Source organism: Vanessa tameamea, chromosome 3, assembly GCF_037043105.1.
Source record: "Vanessa tameamea isolate UH-Manoa-2023 chromosome 3, ilVanTame1 primary haplotype, whole genome shotgun sequence".
NCBI lineage: Eukaryota > Metazoa > Arthropoda > Insecta > Lepidoptera > Nymphalidae > Vanessa > Vanessa tameamea.
In genome coordinates this window covers 4,782,898-4,804,666 of record NC_087311.1, presented here as the reverse complement: position 1 = coordinate 4,804,666, position 21,769 = coordinate 4,782,898, and the positions used below count along the sequence as shown (strand labels likewise).

The window sequence follows — 21,769 nt, the reverse complement described above, 5'->3', positions numbered from 1 at the left end:
ACTGATACTTTATGTATAATATGTGTCTGAAACACTGATCAGTGTCAAACTAGATAATCTAGCTATTACTGAACGCTCATTGGTCGCCTATAACGTCACCGGTTACCACTGACCAATGACCGTTCAGATTTCACAACTATTCAGAGTTCATCTAACTTTGAACACCGTTTTAAAACCTCTAGGTTAATCTAATAAAAGCAAAACTGTAAGATGTGTTAAAGTTCCATTTTTTTAAGGAAATGTTAAACAAACCTCATTACACCAATACGACACCAACATTGGAGCCAAGAAGTTCTGTCCCATGTACCTGCAGTGACACTTGCTTCACCCTTTAAACCGGAACCCAACGATACTAACTATTGCTGTTTGCCGGTAGAATATCTGATGAGCGTGTGGTACCTACCCATATGAGCGTGCACAAATCCCTTTCACCAAGTACAGGTAGTTTTATATTTATAAATATGTTTTTTTACTACAGTAATAAAACCGTTTTGTTTTTAATATGCAAATTGTAAGGGAAAGAAGATTGTTATCATCTTAATACGTGATTAAAACGCTAATCTTGATAATCTTATAATATCGACTTCCCGTTCCAGATTACTCGGGTCTAGAGCAGTTATCCTAGTAAGTAGTCGGCGCTTTATATAAAAAAGCAAGCTTATTTTACGATATACTAAGCACTGAACGCGTTAAAACATAATATGTTTTAGCGACGAGATCTGTAGAGCTACTCTGTAAGAACTAATAAGACACTCGCCGAAGTATACAAGATCATGAAATGGGATATGCGACTACAGTAATAAAAACATTAAATTGAAACATGCGTCAAAATAGCAAATCACTGTAAGTTGTTTTACGACATTTTAGAAATGAAATACTAATTGCATTTTTACCCAATAACGCAGCCGATAATATATATGTTTAGATTGAATTCAAAAACTATATTACTAATGTTTATTGTTAAAAAATACTTCAAAGTAACAACGCTTAGATACAACGATTGTATTAATCAATATAGGCTATTTGAAATGCGAAATATACCGATTAGTTTATTTGTCTACCGAATAGTCGTAGATTCAATTATAACCAATCGCAAATATATTTATACATATAAGGGTATATGGTGGTCAGTCTGTCTGAGTTGCTTCCGTATTCCCAACACAGAGTTCTAGCGGTTCTTGAGTTAGACAGGTTTATGATAAATGTACCTGTCATGTTACAAAGCAACAAACGAAATAATGAAAGTATAAAAATGGCTAACGAATCTAGAAAACTCGTGTTTAAGTTTAGTACAACATAGTTCTATTATTAACAGAATCAGTGCATTATAAAATAATTACACTCATTTCGTTTTAGGGTTTATTAAATTTTAAAAGGTAGTTTATCTAAATCTACTCTTTTATATTCTAACTATAGATGTTTTGGTAGATTGCCAACTTTCAAGAGGATTTTGTATTAAGTCGGTAAAAGGTTTCTACTTAGTTTAAGCTTTAATCCTGACTTTATAGAGATCAATTTTTTGAAAATATAGAGCTGACATGATTTAGCAGATAGAACGGATGGATCTGTAGCGAAGATCACGACTTTAAATCTGGGCCAAATTTTTCATGTTCTTAGTTGTTTTTAAAACTTCAAATGCACTTGTGTGTTTAAGCAACGTGTTATCATCAATTTGCACTGATAGCAGGCCGTTTTCCAGCAGTGGGAGTTACGAGCTATTATTTTTGTATTGATTTGTAACCAACAGCTTTTTCAATAATATTTAACTAAGCAGAGGCGTAGACCACAGTTTTGTAACATAATGTGTCTGTTTGTAACGTTACGTTAATGATAAATATTACGAAAATTAAAAAAACAATTATTAACTCATTCGGTTGTATAAAATCTTGTGTCTAAGTCAATGTTTTATTTGAACTGCTGTTATTATAACTGACTCCGGGATAAGAAACGCTATTATTTTCTCCATAACATGTTAATATCTTCTCGAAATAGAATAACTGTGTTATATTACTCAGTGAGGTATACGTTTGATTCATGTGCTAATGGATTCATTGCTGGCGTCTTTACACTTCAAGGTTAAAAATCTCTACATACATAACTATAACGGATGTCTGTGCCTACATGAATTTTAAAATAAGATTTTTTTCTTTTTTAAGAATGAAATATTGTTTTTGTCTGCATGATACTCTTGCAAATTTTTTTTTTTTTTATATATCGTTGTCTGTATTTGTCTTTAAAATAATATTCAAACGTGGTCATTAAGAAATGTATATCGAAGCAATATTTTCAACTTTACATCAATATAATATGAAGATTAGAAAGTTTATGAATAATTGTATACGTATAATAGAACCATTTTATATTATGACTTTTGCAAAATTATTATTGTGGAATAGATAAAGAGAACGAAAGATGCGAAGCAACAGGAACGTAGAAAAATATTTCAATACTTTCTTAAAGAGACGCTTTGAACACCTTTTTTAAAAACTGTAGACGTTTCACAGTTTATTCATTTTCAAAGAAGTCAAAAAAATACTTCATAGTTTTGTTTTTTACAGTAAAAAAGTAGTTTGCTAACAAGCAATGAAAAAGGGTTTTAAAAACACAAATTAAACATTTTACAACTATAAATACTCCAGATAATATTATTATTATTAAAATATTTACTTCAATTCTGCTCTAATTTTATTCAATATTTATTATAAAAACCACAAGAATATTTAAAAAACAAACTAATTTCAAACATAGTTCGTACCTATATATAACATTTGCAATAATTTATTAGAACTTTAGATAAGATTAGATTTATTTTACAAAAAAAAAATTAAACTAGGTTTATCTAGGCGTTAAGATAATTTAAAACTTACTATATGGACACCCTGCGCAACATCGAGATCTCATGTAAGAACTCACTTCGTATATCAGTCGAAAAATTACAAATGGCGTTACGCTATATTGATGTATATCTTTAAAATGTTGTTATTATGATTATAGTCAATATCGCACATCACTTGACATGCCACGCTCGTGATTTAAGGTGAATTACGAGCTTGTTTTTTTATAAAATAACTCTACGGTACTAGCGTGCATACTAGTCAAGTTATTTCAGTAGCTTGTGTTAGGGATACTTCGTTCTAATTATTAACATTGAATATTATATATATTGAAATTTCTGTATGTTACCGAACACTGATTAATGTTTATCAATCAATAATGCATATTATGCAAACTTTTGAAGACTATAATGGGCAACTATAGACAAAGGAATTAAAATAAAACTATAGCCTATAGAATATTTTTTTAGTACGATATTATTCAAGTAGTTATCTTATAATAAAGGAATGGAACATTATTATGATTCTATCGCACCATTAGTGGTTATTGTTGTCGTATTTTGATGGCTTTTGTGTGATATTTGGTAACGATCTTCATGGCAATGAACAATGGTAGATTTACCCAAATGGTTTTTATATAATATACTAATAATGACTTTTTCTTTATAATTAGATTAATTATAATTTTATTTATACTACTCTACTTACTACTTACTTACTACTAGTCTTATTAAGTCAAAATTACTTAAAACAGATACACTATTATAATCGATAAAATAAGCGATTAGTAATTTTCGTATCGATTCTTCTCGATGGAATTTTAAACATTTTAAATCGATGATAACTTTAAATTTACTCGATTGTCTGAGATGACGATTCAAAAGTGAGATAAACGAACAAAACTTGTTGATTATTTTGATTTTCAATATTACAGTACAGTTAAAATATTGTAGGATAAAATATAGAAAACGATCTTGTTCAAGTAATCGAGAGCGAAGCGCACTCATTTACGACTTCGTAAATTAAAGAAAAATATTCGATTCGCGACATTGTGAAAAAAAATTATAATTTCACAGTGATAGCGTAGATAATTGAACTAGACTGATAAAAAATCCCGTATGGCCCAGTGGTTGGACAAAATTGTTCCCACTGAAGATTGCGGGTTCAAATCCGAACGGCCTTAATTTGTGTTTATATTTCATTTACTGGTTGGTGGTGAAGGAAAACGTCTTAATAAAACCTGCATATGTCGGATGAAAATCTGCCGCAAATACATCCACCAATCGGCTTTGGCAACTGTTGGAACTTTGTTTAGTCGTCGCTGGTTATATAATATTATAACACCATCATTTTATAATAATAGTCATAGATTGCTTTTGTTTTGTTTGTAATATTATGCTTGCGCTGTGCATATATATTATTTAGACCACTATAGTATGACAAAAAGCCGTTTTTATTAAAAAACGTCATATAGCAAAAGTCCCGTTGCCGAAGATCCAAGTTTTACCGTAATACTTAAGATCGGGGGGGTTATATTTTCGCTAATTCATCGTTTCTGCCCCGGTGGTGATAAGTGGCGGACGGGTCGGGACGGAAGTCGTTTTTTTTTCTTTTCGAAACTCTCGAGATCCTCGCAAAATGTCTTCGAAAAACGACTTTTCGCTCTTAAGTACGTTTTGACATCCCTTTTGCACTTATTTTTACAATGCCATACCACTCCTGTCCGCTCTTCGCTTTCATGAAGCTTTCGTTACATTCATTGACTTCAAAATAACGAGTAAAAAAACAATGCGCTGAAAATATTCGCGATGTTTATTTTTTACTTTTGACAGAAATAAAATTGCGTAACCATATCGATTATTCGTTATTCCGTAATTCCATTTCCGATGTGGAAAAATGAAACGCGTGAATAAAATGGAAAATTACATGATACGTACAGTTGAGATATTGAGTACCTCTTTTATTAATACATATATGCCAATATATGCAAATGAACGGTTATTATTTTTAAATTATTTATAAAATTTAAGTAAATAGAAAATTTGGTGACATCATATCACTAAATTATTATAAAACTTGTTTAAAATAAAATTAAAAGGACAATTATATACGATTTCAATAATAAGCATATGTATTATGTACTTTGCTAAATATTTATTTACGGAATAATGTATATTAGTTAAAGGATGAATTAGGTTATAATAAAGACGTATGAAATATATCTCTTAATTAAAATAAAGTGAAATAAATTAAAGTATAAAACACCATAAGACTCACATTAAATTGGCTTCCAAATCAAAAAGAAACGAAACAATCGACACAAAAAATCCGATGAATTCACTTAAATCACAATCCACGCACTCGCGTTCAAAATTCGCGCCAAAGAGAGCGTGTCGGAACGTCCTCCCTCTGCCAGAGTTGGAATCACACTAGTCTGGTCGCCGGTCTAGACGGAGGCAGATGGGGCGGGGTAAATCAACCCTAGCCAACCCGAAATGGTTCGTTGTCGATAGAGGCGATTTCTGATCCGGACACAATAGCCAGTGTACTGTGATGTAATTGCTTGTTTTTTTCATTAACTGTTTCAATTTTTTAGCCACCGAGTGTATTTGTGTGTGATTGAGTTTAACATTTAGTGTTACAGAGTTTGCTTTCGGCATTTTGTTGGTTTTTGAAAACCAACAACGTACTACTAAAAACAATACATTAATACACACTATTATTAAAATTTTAAAATATATAAATATTTTAACTATAATTTGAAATGCTCCAGAATTTTATCGGTCCGAGCCTTACGACATCGGAATATTTTCGATAAATTTTATAATAATATTAAATGAATAAGTAAAATTTCCTAAAAAATCATTGAAAAGGTAAGGTTCCGTCAGTAATTAATTTATGTATCAGTTTAACGTTAAGAAGTCTAATTAATACTAATATAAATGCCAAAATAAATCTGTCTGACTGTCTGTTGCTCCTCCACGGCCAAACCACTCAGTCTAATTTGATTAAATTTTATATAAAGCAAAATTGAAGCCCAAGGAAGGACAAAGGCTACTTTTTTATTCCTAGCATCTGCCGACCGACCCCTAAAACGCGACCGAAGACGCCAGTGTCAACTAGTCCAAAATATAATCACGAGTCGCTATAAAGCTAAGTATTCTTAACTAGATTTGACTCAAACATTTTAAGCAGCGAGTTTTCTCAATTTTTAAAACTAAGTATTAAAATATATTCACATTTTATTTTTTTAATTATTTGAAATATTTTATGATTTATATAACAGGGTGCAGGAAGTTTAGTGAGAAAATTATCTATACAAAATATTTAAATAATATAAGTTTAATGGCTAGGATGCCTAGAAGTAATAATAAAATAGTTTTCTATTAATAAAATGTCTGCAACGTCTGTGAACTGGAAGCTGGATATAACGGTATCGATCAAGTTTAAATTTAGTTCCATGCCTACTGTAAGGGTTTCGGCAGACAGTAGACACAACAGTCTAGAAACAGATATACACATAGACACGTTTCATTTCATTTCATATATTAAATTTCTTTGTCTGTATCAATAATAGATAATTAATTTTAAAGTATTGACGAAGCTGCTGTTTTAAGTTTAGAAACAGAACAGAGATACTGTCATGTACGCTTCGTGATATTCTTGACAATTTATCAATATCAATAAATAGTATTTTAAAAGTATTGGCGATAACGCGCGAAAATATCTGGAAACAAAATAGAGAATTTGACTTTTTCAGAACATCCTTTAAGTTTTGCACACATTAATGCATATAATTTATTTGCCTGTATAAATGAATAATTATATGTATTTAACGTGTCGAAGCTGTCGCTTCACTTATGAACAAAAATGTTTAATGTAATATTAATGTTCGACGCATTTTGATCTCTTAATATTTTTGATTATAATGCCGTCGAGATAATTCATACAATTGATCAAATCCTGGTTTAAAAATATACGTTAGTATTAATCTGCACTGCAACCACATTAATTAGAAAGGTGTGTTGTTTCGTGGCGTCTCGGTTGCCTGCGTAAGCGATCCCGTGGCATCCCACTAAGATGGAGACTACCAATGGTATTAATGGTACTTTGGAATACGGCCAGGATTTCCATAACCCTTTCATATCATGTGGTGATGCGTTAATATGTTTCATGTTAATAGTATTGAAATATAAACAAATGAAATGCATTATAATTGCCATTCTTGAGAGTAAAATAAAATATGATCTTTTTTAGCGATGCACATAAATTAACAACAAGTAATAGTCACCTTTTGAGGAGATGCTTAGAGCTAATTCCTTCGCACTTTTCCAATTAAAACAAGGCGGTGGATATTCATTTTTATATCAATACTCATATTTATATCAATATTTCGAGACGTTTTGGCTGACGAGAATGAAATTAATTATAAACAAACATCAAGTACGTGATTTTTGTTAACACAAGAACAAAATTCAGTGGTTCTTACACGGATTTGAACTATGGTTAAGAGTCACGTGTACGTTCACCACTATACGTCGCGGCCAAAAAAGTCCAACGCGACAAAAATTGAAACTGTCGGCAAAGAAAAAGTTCATAGCGTTGGGAAAGATTATAAATGTAGTTGTAAATGTACATCAACCATGCTCTTATTGTCTTATATGATCATATCATAGAGGGCTTAATAAATATTAACTACTTAAAAAAATATTATTCATACCCATGTAAGTCCCAGAATAAGATGCGGGCGTAATGACAAATTGATTTCCATATGACGGCTGGTTTGATACAAGTGTTTAAAGTGGCACTGAGTAATAGAAGCACAGTGATATGGCAAAAGTAGTGGGATGGCTAAATTATCAATAGATAGAAAGAATGTAGACAATATCTATCTTTTAATATTATTTTTTTATTTCCTCGTTAATTTAGTGGTTAGTTTATAAAGAATTCCAGAATCGGGCCCATGAAAATTTATTGGTTTTCAGCTTGTGGATTAAACACTGTCAAGTATAATCTCCTGTACCTCGGAATGCACGTAAAGCCATTGGTCGTCATGTTGGATTGCTGTCGGATTATGATAGTGAAAGAAATACAGTTTGCAGCTGTGTTTCGCACAGTCTTGTACAATTTAATATCTCGTGCACGGATTGATAGTCCATTTTGTCAGAAATTAGTCAGGAGAACATTATCTTAATTATAATTATATGTATTACGATTGCCCTTCTTACCTTCGTTCGGATGAAATACGTTTTTTTTTTTTGGTTGTAATAAAAATGTTGGTTCTTTATCGGACATTTGTCGGGTTCAATCTAAACCACTACTACCACTAAAAAACGTATAAAATAAAAAAAAAAAACATCAAAATCGGTCCAGTCGTTTTTAGCAGTTCCTATATACGTTTATTGGCATTGATGATTTAAGGAATAGTTTACATTTAATGTCACGTAACGATCTCCTCTTAAAAACCGATACTGCATTCGTAGTGTATTAAAAATAAAAAATAAATTAATTGATGTCGTCATCCAACCTATTTAAAATATAACGTCAATGAGCCTTTGTAAATATTCAATATTTGAAAACAACATATCGAGATAAGATTGCGCTAACAAACACTACATAATGTCTTTTATTCTAGGAATTTAATACCGCCTTTAATGTCCTATCAAGTTAGAACTGTCGCGTTAAAAGACACGTTAATCGTTAAGTTTGCATGTTAAACTAATCTAGAGGACATTTAATCCCCAGCGTCGAGTTAAGCTCTCAAAACCTTCCATGTAGATTTTAACTAGTACGGACATGGCGCCGCGGTTTTTACTTGAATTATTTTGTGTATTTAGGACCTATACTGACAAGCACTCTTAATACGTAAAGAATAAAGGCTATATTACAACTTAAAAATGATACTGTGATGAGCTTAGGACGAAATTTTATCGTTATAAAAATTTTGCTACTGCAGTTAATCCTACCCATAAATGATGACGATGGCTTTGCGCAAGTTTATCCGTGTAAGTTTTTGTCTTTTCATCAGCAATATTACCGTCAAACTTTAATACTTTAACGATTTTCGTCACGCTATAACAAATTTGAAATTAGTGAACTTATTGTTTTTTTTTTTTGTATGACTTGACTGAAATTGAACCTGTTCCAGCCATGTGAATCTGGAAGAGAAATCGCTGATTCAAACCAGTGACGAAAGAAATCATCGTGAGAAAATCTTTCAGGCGAAGTTCTGCTACTTGTGCTTTTTGCGCCAATATGGATTGATGAATACAAGAAATAGCGCAGACCGCAGCAGGGCAGCATGGTGGATTAAACTCAAAGTATTCTCCACTCTGGAGAATATCTTTCTTAGGTACTTAATGGAATATTAACTGGCTGTTACTTAGCTACTATATTATACTAAATATATTTGTATATATATCTCAATCTTATTATTATCATACGCTGGGATCGTCTGTAATCTATCTTCACTGCTGATTGAACGCTGTTAACTCACATAAGCGCTAGGAATTTCAAACAATTCACGAGACGCAATGCAAATCCACATAATCGAGAATGGAAATCTTGTACTTTGAAGAGATGGGAGTAGACTTTGAATTAAAATAAACAATTAACGTACATAATAAACTCACAAATATATGTTAAATAATTTGATTTACTTCGTATTAGACTAGTTTACCTGTCTCTTGGCGATTCGTGTGATTCAGTTGTACTATAACAGTTTTATATTTATTATTACAGTAAATTCGATATAATATTATACCAAGTTAAGGATTTTAATTTCTGAAAAAAAAATAAAACAATAGAATACTCAATCATTTATGAAGTATTTTTTTAATTACTTGTTATTTTTTTAATAAATGATTATGTCGTTATAGATACAAATACCAATCAACTACAGCACTTTATTAATTTTCTATTGTTATTTGATATATAATTGGGAACACGGTAAGTATACTTCGCAGAAGAGGAGATTAGATGTAAAACAAGTAACATTGACTTATATTCTGAAAATTAATTTTATTCAAGGATACAATTTCGCATATCAGCACGAGTTGTCTTCTTACCAATTATTATTTATCAATTACATTTACGTCATTTGTTGAGAAAATTATGTTATACATGTTTTGGTTAAACGACAGTTCATATGATAATATCTACTTGTCCTCTCCATCATCGTGTCATCCTGAACGATTTCATCCACGGTTAGTCTTACAAGCCAATTGCATAAAATATATATTCATGCTCACTCTCGCTTTTACTACACTACAAATGGATAGATACTTTTCATAATTATCGGAAAAAGATCAGGCGTCGGAAGGCACAGCACTCCATATTTTCCGAGGCACTTTAAATAATATTTACCCAGCCAAATTCCTACGACGGATGTGCTATACATGGATCGGAGGAGCCACAGGATGTTTTAACACACGCATCAGCTGCCTTTTCCAACATGAGTTCCACTCATAGCTCAGCGGAGTACTCCTCTGATAAAAATAAATTAACAAGCTACCCTCCAGACCAAGAAGACAAACCATATCATGGCTTTCCTCGACTCTCGTTCATATAACAAAAATAATAATATTAAGAATATATCATTTGGCTCATTTAGTAGAAAAAAGGCAAATATGATACCGATACTGTGTCAATTTTATACTAATTGGAGTCGAATAAAGATATACTAAAGTTAAGTGCCAAACTATCTTGTTAAGCCAATCCCTAATAAATTGATGTAATACTGTAACCCCGATAGCTTCTAGAGATGTTTACCAGATATTCTGGAAACGGTCCAAAGTTTCACTTCCAACCTCATTACCGTAGTAGTGTTAATGCAGAATGTCCCTGAAATATTTTAAAGGGCACTTCACTTAGTACGTTTTAATTTTGTCTCTTTATTGCTTGCTTCGTTAAAGCTGAGAGGTTATTTGGCTGAGGGAAAGCAAAAGTCAACGCCATTGTTCAGGAAATAGAAAAATACTGCACCAAATTTTTGAGCTCTGTTAAAAAAGTTATATGATGAAGAAGATGAATGAAAATCATAATACTTCTATCATAATTCAATTTCTGACATTCCTAAGCTGTTCAAGTTTTAACAATAATAAAATAACAATAAATCTAATGTTTTTTTTTTATTATTTGTACAAAGCTTTGTGATAAATAAAAAAAATATCCACAGATAAAATATGTCCCATAGAAGACGATGACGCGGGAGTTGCTACTATAAAATCCCCGTGAATGAATGAAGTCACCCAAACGTATTTTTTGCTGAAACTATAATAGAGTTCGATACATCATACAGGTCAGGATTATTACTATGAATCCCTTTATATGATAAACTATAACTCACTTTGACTTCATATTTACGAAATAATGGTTTGTAAAGCGGTGTGTATATCAACGTCAGTTAAATTTGTGATAGCCGTAACTTTATCGTGGGCGAAAATTATTTTGATATCAGTTTATACATTTTTCCCAAAATAAATCATTCAAATCACAATTAACATTTTAAATGTTCCCAAAAATCATCTAATCAATCTTATAAAGCTTGAAATATGTATCTTGACGTCTATCTAGTGTGTAATGTAGAAAATTAAATCTTATCTGAAATTTTTTAAAAGAATACGGCCAAAATACATTTAAAACTGTTGATAAATACGACGAAAAAAAATTAAAACTCTATGGTCTAGATCTCTCGAATAAAATCGCTAGCGAGAGTTAGTTCACAATGAAAGTCATCCAACATTTCGGTCTGATAGATATTCTCAACAGAAATATTCAGCTGCCGTTAACAAAAGGTTGTTTCCAATGGTCAACTATTGTTCGACACCGAGGATGTACAATAGACGACATCACGGATCACCCATCCCTAAACAACAATACAACTTCGGTTTTGTAATAAGTTTTTGAGCGGATCATAGCATTTGGGCAATAAAAGTATTTGAACAGTCCGTAAAGATGATATTGAGATTTTTTTATCAGAGGATCGCTTGCACCGTGACCATCGATTTATCAAATCAATTTATCCTCAGTACAGTAACACACACTACTACTAATAATCTATATTAGTGCATTAATCAAAGATAATTTGAAAGCTTGAACAACAGTGTAAAGTAGCAATGAAAATATCTCAAGTAAAATTGGTGAATATAGCAATCTGCATCATAAAACCAAAGTGTTGTACTTATAAGTTTGTCGAATGGCTTTGGTTTTATGAAAAAAAGAGGCCAAAAGCTTCAAGAGCCCTGGCTTGTAAATTATATTATTCATTTTAGGGAGACAGACTACCAAATGTTCTAAGTGACCTTGTGGTCGGTGATCACGATCGCCCATAGGCACTGGCTCTGTTGTAGAAATGTAAACAATCTCTTCATGCACCGTTAATTGCTGTTTGACCCTCAAATTATTGGAACTGTAATTAAATTTTCAGAAAAATAGTAAGTTCAGAAACCAATTTCATTCGGACAAAACATCTATCAACAACATTATCGGAAACATACAATATACATGTTTTCCTATATCTGACCTACTGAACCGCGTATTTTCTTTGAAAGGAGTTTTAAAAACTTACCAAAGATTTTTTTATAAAATGCAGTGTTAAATCCATGTTAACAAAACACATCTTAAACCTTTTTTGCCTATTTGTCGTCTTTTCGGAAAGAAGTAAATCGTTGATGCGTGTGACGTTTTTGTTGAATGTGACATTCCCTACATCGTGTGGGCCGATATCGTTTTATTTTGACAAACGGACCAGAACACTCTTTGTTATATTTAAGGTAATGTATCAGCTTGTATCGCATAACTAAGAAAAAAACTATGAATCGACGTCTAGATTTAAAGAGACATGATGAAAATTGCTTTACAACTTTAACATTTATTTTTAATATTTTTGGAGCCTATTAATATCTTACTGCTGGGTTATGGCCCCCTCCTTTTAGTGGAATAGGTTTGGAGCTCATTCAAACATGTAGCAGATTTTCATCCGAGTATGAGATGAATAAAAATGAAGTACATGGAAATTCAGTAGTGCTTGTTAGAGTTAAATGTTGATTGTTAGATTAGAGTAAACACACTGTAACCACTAGGTTATCTTGGCCTTTATTAAGTATACTATTGATTTTTCTGCCCTTTTTTATTTAGGTTTTTAACATAGGCGGATTAGCTGCCATATTGTAAGTTGTCACGACTGCCGATTTTAACGATTCCGAATATCGCCAATGCACCACCGACTTTGGAAACTAGGATGTTATGTCCCTCGTAGCTGTTGTTACACTGCCTCACTCACCTTTAAACCGGAACAAAACAGTATTAAATATTGCTGCTTGGCAGTAGAATATAAGTGATACCTACTCAGATAGACTTGCCCTAACACCGAGCAATTATTGTACACTAACAAATATTATATTTTCAGTTAAACTCTTCCAAAGTATTTCCATATAAACATTACATTAATCTAAATAATAATTAACAGAATCGTTTCCAGTAATAACACGATAGGTAAAGATTTATCACGTCATCAATAGAATTTCAATGCGCAAGACCACCCGCTTACTTACTAACGATGTCGTTAAAGACAATACTGGTGGCACAATGCAAGAATAACGACCTTCGTAGCCCGTCTGCCATTGATACTGGTACTGGCTAAACAGCCAAAAACAAAAGACGAATATAAATCACAAGCCCCACGCGTCCCGAGGCAAATACAAAATTCTGTCACTTTAAAAATTATGTATACAATTATGAACCTTATTCCTTTGACATACAATATCAGATGGTAAAACTTTGTAAGTCACTTCTGGCGTAAACAATAGACTGGACAGCGAGTTAACTTTACAACCAATATAACATAATCATTGACCTATTGTTAGAGAAACACTTCTCAAAAATGCATTATGGGTGTTAAATAACCGTACTTTAGTGGGACTGGACTTTGTGGAGAACGAACGACAAAATATTTCTACCGCAACGTGTGGCGAATTGATTATTCAAAAGCATGGGTGCCATTTATTCAAAGTATTTTTTGCAAACGTTATTTAACACAATGGTTTACTTTGTTCTGAAATTATTTTACTTAAAAATTCATTGTGTTTTACACTAAGGTACAATTACAGGTATGCAGACAAATTATTACTCAATGGGAACTTGTTCTTGAAGAAGTTTAGCGCTAAATATATCGATGTATATACTTTGACAACAATTAAATAATATTTTATTCATCTATACATATAATAAAATTGGATTGTCTGTTTGTAATATAAAAATAACCCATTTTTACTAAATGCATATGTATGTATACACGGTACATATACCAAAATAACATTTTTTACAATTTTTGTTTATCTGTCTGTCTGTTTGTTCCGGTTAATCTCTGGAACGGTTGAACCGATTTCGACAGGACTTTCACTGGCAGATAGCGGATGTAATAAGGAGTAACTTAGGCTTAGCTTACGTTTATTTTAGAATTATATATAGAATAAAAATAAAATCACGTTACAATATCCAAATAACTTACATTCAAACAACGCGCACGATGTCGTGGGCACAGCTAGTTTAAAAAAAAGTTTGAAACTATTGAAGACATAGCAAAGGAATGTGTTTCTGAAAATAAGTTAAAAGTGCATTCAATTAGTCATTGTCATTGAATAGTTTGTTAACCAAAATTAACATTCTGTAAATATCGTAATAATAGTAATGTCACATCACCTTTTCTTCATATGACTACTTTATACATTATATATTAGGTGTATATATTTGTGCCTCTACAAGAATATGTATATGTAGATAAGGTATTATGGGTAACTTTTCGTAGTACGTAATTTTCAATACATGGATATTTCTATCATTGCAAATACGTAACACTGCTGAAAGAAATTACGACAAGACTAGTTTATAGCTAAGTATTTCTCTTAATTACTCGATGGAACTTGTTTTTTTTTTGTTTATGAATCACTAAAAAAATTAATTTCATATTTTGTATTGAAGCCATAGAAACAAATCGAAAATACCAAGGACGATAAAATTGACCTCAACTTTATCCTAATCCTGAATGTCTGCTAGGGAACAGACAGGGAAAGTTGTACACCCTCTGGACAATTTACTGGGCGCTCTAATCTAATTGCCGCTTTCACGTGTAGTTGTCGCCTTGACCTTCCTAAATGCATTTTGTCTGTTAACAATTATCGCCATTAACGCTGCCACAACAGTTTTAGCTTCGTGATACAACGCAATAAAAATTTAGGATAAAATAGAAAAATCTACATCTAAATATTCTTTACTCAAGTAGACTTTTAAAAGCACTTTTGAACCGTCATGGCACAGTGTTGAATTAAATGTTAAGCTACAGGTTCGGGAAGTAGATTCTACCGAGAAGAACTGGTAATAAAACAGTAGTTACACTTTTGTACCATTTTAATTGATATAAAAAAATTGTAACGATAAATGACACTCATAAAATGGTATGTTCGTGAGATTAATTGACTTTGAAACTGTTTGACTCATTACCATAATAGTAATACATGGTATATAAATGTATTTCTTTATAAAGAAGGCTTACGTATGTATATCCTCCTTGTTGTAATACACCGCAAGATGGTACTGTAGCATATCAAACTTTATACCATTCAAATGATCGGTATAACAATCTATGTATACGTATAGCCATAACTGTGTATAGGTGGTAAGTATATTTTTTTAGTATTATTATACAAACATTTCTATACATATAATTAACTTTTATACACATGGCAAATATTAAAAAATATACTAAAACGAAACTAACATAAAATAATTAAGGTAATTTGGGCTGAAACTTTATTTTCGGTTGAAATAATCAACACAATTTAATACAGTCGTCAGTTATTCCAAGCTCGATGAGTAATTAGATTCTTTTCGTCACGACCCTCCTAATTCCGGAATTGTAGTAACCATCGCATGACGAACTAAATTAACACATACAGATCACCCTAACTTGTGTAGATTTTCATGTCATAATATTACCGTACACAAAATTTCCAAAGAAGAAATAATTCCATCGATACTAAATTAAGTTGTTTTAATAATAATGTTTAATATATGTTTTTAGTTTTAAATCGCATTATAGATAATGTCTCACTTCGTATACCAAATACAATAGATATCGTAGAAAGATAACACTAAAGTTACACGGAATACCTTTCATAAATTTTATGTAAAAGCATTCAAAATCGATTATTAAAGCAATTCAATTTCAACCGAACATAGTTTTTACTTGAACGCGACAGTCCGTGTAAAATTTATTTCCAAACTGTTTAATCCAGATTCCATCTAAAACTCCTCGATTACGGGGCGTGGCTCAACAAACAGCTGTTAATAGTTCCCAAATCTGACGACAAGGTATCGTGTGCAAACGTGAGAGTAATAGTTGCTACGTAATCTGCAAAGTATAGGAAATTTTGATATCGCGTGCGGCCTCGACAGACATGGACACGCGATCATTTCTTACCGAGGAGAAGGAAAACCGGGGCTGATAATTTACTGGCACGCTTCCCTAATAGACTTCAGCGTGGAAACCGACCTGTGGTAGATCTATATAATGTACTTATGTTGTGGTACTTTTGGCTAACCGTCTAAAACTTAGTTGTTGTTTTAAAATCTGAACCGAATTGCATGCAACCATTTCAATGATGAAATGAATTAATTAACCAGACAGAAAAAAGAGAAAATTGAAACAGAAAAGAATAAAAATTCTCTTTGTAGATCATTGATAGAAGTGTCAATGTACGCCATATTTACTGGATTTTGTTAACCTCATAGTAATAAATAAACTTACAGAATGTAAAGTCAAATAAATATGTAAGGCTTTATCGTGTATGGGTACCATCAAAGGGTTTCTTAAATTTATAATCGATACAAGTTGAAATTGCCTCAGCCTTAAGTACTAAGTAATATCAAATTTTAATTTAACCTTCTCAACCATTAAAATTATTATTAAATGTGTGCAATAAGACACTAATTCCTGAAACCTTTTTTTACCTCGAAGCATTTACACATCTCATACTTTACAGAATTTTTAATACAAAAAATAGTCAAGTTTAATTACAAACTCAGCTAAAAATAATTTTCTCTAAGAATTCACTCTAGTTTCAAAAGTTAATGTAAATATTTAGGTTAATAGCTTATAGTAGCTACTTAAATGAGCCTGTTAATTGTTAGCTTTTGGAAAAAACGCTACTTATAATAAGCAGCCATGTGATGAATTTTTGCATACCCAGACGTCGTACACATTTCATGATAACTTAAACCTTGCGTGCTCCGTAATGAAGAAAACGTCGTAAGGACCTTCAAGTGCTGAATTTCAATTAAATTCTACCATATGTGTATATCTATCAACTCGCATTGAAATCACCGTGCTGGATTAAGCTCTTAATCGCTTTTGCCCAATAGTGGGATATTACTTTTCTCTTAAATATATTAAGTTTCTGATTTTATTTTATAATACAAAAATATTTTCCTCCGTGGTTAATCCTCGTATTGTTACGTTTGAATGTTAATTTTTAGCGAGGCATGCTTTATTTCAAACTTAATAACTTCTTGGTAATGTATTAAACTAATGTACGTAATACTCTAACGATAATTATGTAATCTATGATGTTTAGTAGTAGTAGATTTATAGTAGTTTCAACGCATCTGCAAGCCCCCCGATCTTGCAGAGTCACTTTCCATCAGGTGAGCCTCCTGCTCGTTTGCTAACTATCACATAAAAAAAATATTTATTTTATCATTACTTTTGAAAGTACCGACTTACTCGTACAAATGTTGTTTTTATAATTGAAATAATTACTAATTAGCTATTGAATTATACTTTTCTCATTTTATGTCTGATATTCGATATTTTTTTTTTTGTATGAGGAGATACTTAACAAATAGTAAAAGTAAAATCACACAGCTGGACAAAGCCCTTTTAATTTTTCAAGGAAAAGGTTTGGAACATTTTTCCACCACGCCCCCGGTTTAATTTACATAGTATGAAACAAAGTCGCTTAACGCTGTCTGTCTGTCCCTGTGTATGCTTAGATCTTTAAAATTACGCAACTGATTTTGATGCGGTTTTTTTAATAGATAGATTGGTTCAAGCGGTACGTTTATATATATAATACACGCACAATGTAATAGAGAAACACTTATAATTTTTAGCTGACTTCAAAAAAGAGAAGGTTATCAATTCGTCTGTATTTTTTTTTATTTGGTACCTCAGAACTTTTGACTGGGTTAACCGATTTTGTTGTTTTTTTTTTGAGGCTTCTAATGTGATGTCGTAAATAAACACATTTTATTGCTATCTCTAACCCTTAGGCATAACCCACAATAACCATTTTAAGCAACACAACATTATCTCTTATCCGATTAAGTACCTCAAATACATTTACAGCATGTAATTTAAATGAATATTTTCGAAGATATTACCGATTTAAAATGCACGGACGGACGGTTTGTATTGTCTCATGACTGAGAAACAGTGAACGTTATATAGAAAGACATTCTGTAGTATATCTAATAACAGCATTACACCCGTGCGAAGCCGGACCAGGTCGCTAGTACTATTATAATTTTATATTTGAGGATAAATGAGAAGACAAGGATTACTTGAAAATATATCTTATTAAAATTGATTTACTGGTTATATTAACTCGTTTTTACTCAGAATACTCATATCGCATTGCAAGGCGTAGCGAACCTCGAGATAACATTAATAAAACTACTTGTTTATAAGAGTACTATTTTTTAACATAACGTTTCCAGTTAAATAATGTTGATGTTTTCTTAAACATAGCCAATTTAGTAAAAGACTCGCCGTCGTCAAAGAGCCCATGCCATAATATTTTCCTTTTACTAATAATGCTTACTTTTGATGAAATGTATCAAATATTTTTTTTACTCAATAATAAATTATAACGTTGAGGCATAGAGTGGATTTTTGTTTAGCAACACTCAAAACTCGCGGGAGCGTTTCAACTTGAGTACGTCCATTTCTTTCGCCGCCCATAATAATGTTTGGCGATTTATCAAATCGCAATTTCGTAATAGATACACCCGCTTGATGTGACATCAGATAAAGGTATATAAATCGTTCGGATTGTTTCGCCGGAATCGAAACCGGCTTCCCGATTATTCAACAATACGAGCGATGCATATTTGTACGATAGCGTTTGACAAATCATTTGAGAAATTGCTATTGTTTAATTGACTTGTTGTTATATTGAAACATTAATGAAAACTTACTTTTTTGTGAGACAATAATATATTCATGATCATGCAACATTATGAAGTCTGAAATATATTTATAATGATAATTAGGTACTTAAAAATAATTTAATATATAGGTTTCGTAAGCTAAATATACTGACACATTATGATTGACAACATTAAATATAATAAATATATTTTGAAATACATGTTTCACGATATATTTTCCAAAAATACTACGAGTAAAATTTAAATTTAAAATATTTCATGATGATAAAGATTAAGACCGTTTTTAATTATTTCTTTTCTAATAATCTTGTGATAGAAAACCTTCACCAAAAGTGGTTTAAGTACGTACGTAAGTACACGGAGTACTCGTACTCCGTTACTTTTATTTTGTAGAGGATTATTTTATTAATGAGAGATTATTCTAGTAATATTATGAAAATGTTATTAATTAGTGTGTTATGAAAAAAGAGAGGCGTCGTGGGATACCTTGTTGTAACAAAGTTGCTTATTATATTTTATGTATTAAATAAAGGAACAACGTTGGAAAATAATTAGTTGATAAAAATAAAAAAAATTTTTTTTTATTAAAAATCTCATGTGAATTAAAACAAAAAATAGGTTTTAATAAAACAAAGAGGCAGAGAGAATGAGAATGAAAGGGAAAAGTCGCCTGGAGAGGCATAACGCTTTTTCCTTACGTGACGACTTCTACCAGTTTACTCTACTGTGAACCGCATAAAAAAAAATCGTTCAAAAAAAATCATCTCATTTACAAACATTAATGGCAAGGATTAAAAGTTTTATTTCTGGTAATCATAAAGGTAATAATCCGTTTAAACCCACCTTTGTGCATTGAAAATAAATACAGATTGTACAATTTTTATTCTGTTTCGTTGTAAAAGTATCTATTTTTTTTTGTAAGTTGTAAGTTACCATCGAAATAATTTTTTTTTTAATCCTATTAGATTGTCTAAGGTCCGTCTGTTTATTTGTAATAATATCTATTGTTATAGTCTTTTGTAACATTTGTTGCTATCTGTTTTATCACAGGTTCTTTGTAACATTTAACAAATATAACTTTGCCTTCGAATACAGCGAATATCACCTTAATTCATGTGAATAAGGTTCAAAATGAAAAAAAAAAACGAGCTATCTTTATCGACTATAAAACTTTGTTATTTAAGTATAGATCACGGGTAAATCTTTATATTACAATAGATTTAAATGACTCTATTTCTGACATCTTTGTTGTGTATTGTCGTGTGTCCAAAATGCGTTGGAGTAATTTATGTCAGTTTTTTTTTTATATTTCCCGTGTTTTCTGTTTGGACAAGTGATGGTATTACATTTGTAAAAAAAATGCCCATTATACGAGTACATTATACCCGTCTTGTACGTAAATGTTGTACAATTTATTTTAATACAATTTATATATTATAATATAACATTGAATTATTATAATATGAAAAAGTACTGAGTTAGTCTTTTTCTACTTTTAGTGGAGGAGGCTTAGAGCTTATTCCACCACGATTCTCCAATGCGGGTCGTTATGTACATATTTTTAACCGACGCTACCACCACACATTTGAAAATTTATAACCGACACAGGTTTCCTCACAATGTTTTCTTCCACCGCCGAGCATGAGATGAATTAAAAAAAAATTAGTCCTTGCTTGAGTTCAAGTCCGTAATTTTTAGTGAAGATTACCATCTCAGCTCCAATATTATGAAATAATATATCATTGCTATATTATTTTATTTACTAAGTTAGCTTAGACTAGTTAGCTGTAAGTTAAATTTTTATTAGTTATTCTTATAAGTTTTATTTGGTAATTATACGAACTTAAGTATATTGATTTTCCATACCAAAAATATTAAAAGCCGAACAAATATTTTTTTCTCGGTAGTTATAAAAACTTTAAAACATATCTCACCTTAAAAATCCTGCAATCTTATCAAACAAGTCCAATCACTGAGTCATTTACACAAAACACGGCACTGCGAAAAAACTTGGACAAAAATCATCCGTAATTTCCTAGAACGTACGTAACGTGGGCGGAAAGTGTAACTACCGCCCGAACGCGTGCTTCCTCCCCGGCAGCTAATATCTTACTGAGGGGACTAGGGGAGGGCAGAACCTCCAGAGCCTCCCGATAACAGACGCGCGCATCTCATACCTTGAGCACTATATACATGCATAAGGACCCTGCAATATCGGAGCCAGGTAAGAAATGTTACACATTGCTACGCCGTTACCCCCAATGTCATATTACATGGAAAAGCGGTTAATAGAAAATCGTACGTGGAATAAGATTTTTCGGATTTATGTATTCAAGGAAATCCGGCCGGATTCAATGTGATATCAAATATATTTATTACATGTTCCCTTTGGAACACTTGTTCGTGTATCATTGTGTACATAAATAGGAATATATTTGGTGAAAGTACATAATTTAATTATCATTAGTTCAAGCTAATTATATCAAATTAAATATCTTATTTAAGTAAACTATACATCAGTTTTGACGAGTCATCCCATCGTCGAAATAATTCAACTCTACCACCGTTTCAGGAAGCAGCTTTCAGCGAGAAGAAACTGTAAGAAACTCAGTTAGTTTCTCTTTTAAACTTAAACCGATGAAATTAAAACTCCGTATACTTTCATGTAATAAAATTTGCTAATGATATTTTTATTTCCTGGAACTACA

The 21,769-nt window shown here is 31.6% G+C and overlaps 1 protein-coding gene across 1 annotated transcript in view; it reads right to left on the bottom strand.

Moving 5' to 3' along the window:
• Positions 1–21,158, bottom strand: part of LOC113397372 (roundabout homolog 2-like) — a 55,103-nt gene extending 33,945 nt beyond the window's left edge. The window contains exon 1 of the mRNA XM_064218454.1: positions 20,996–21,158. The gene's annotated coding sequence lies outside the window, so the exon portion shown is untranslated. The remainder of the gene's footprint in view (positions 1–20,995) is intronic.
• Positions 21,159–21,769: the final 611 nt, after the last annotated feature.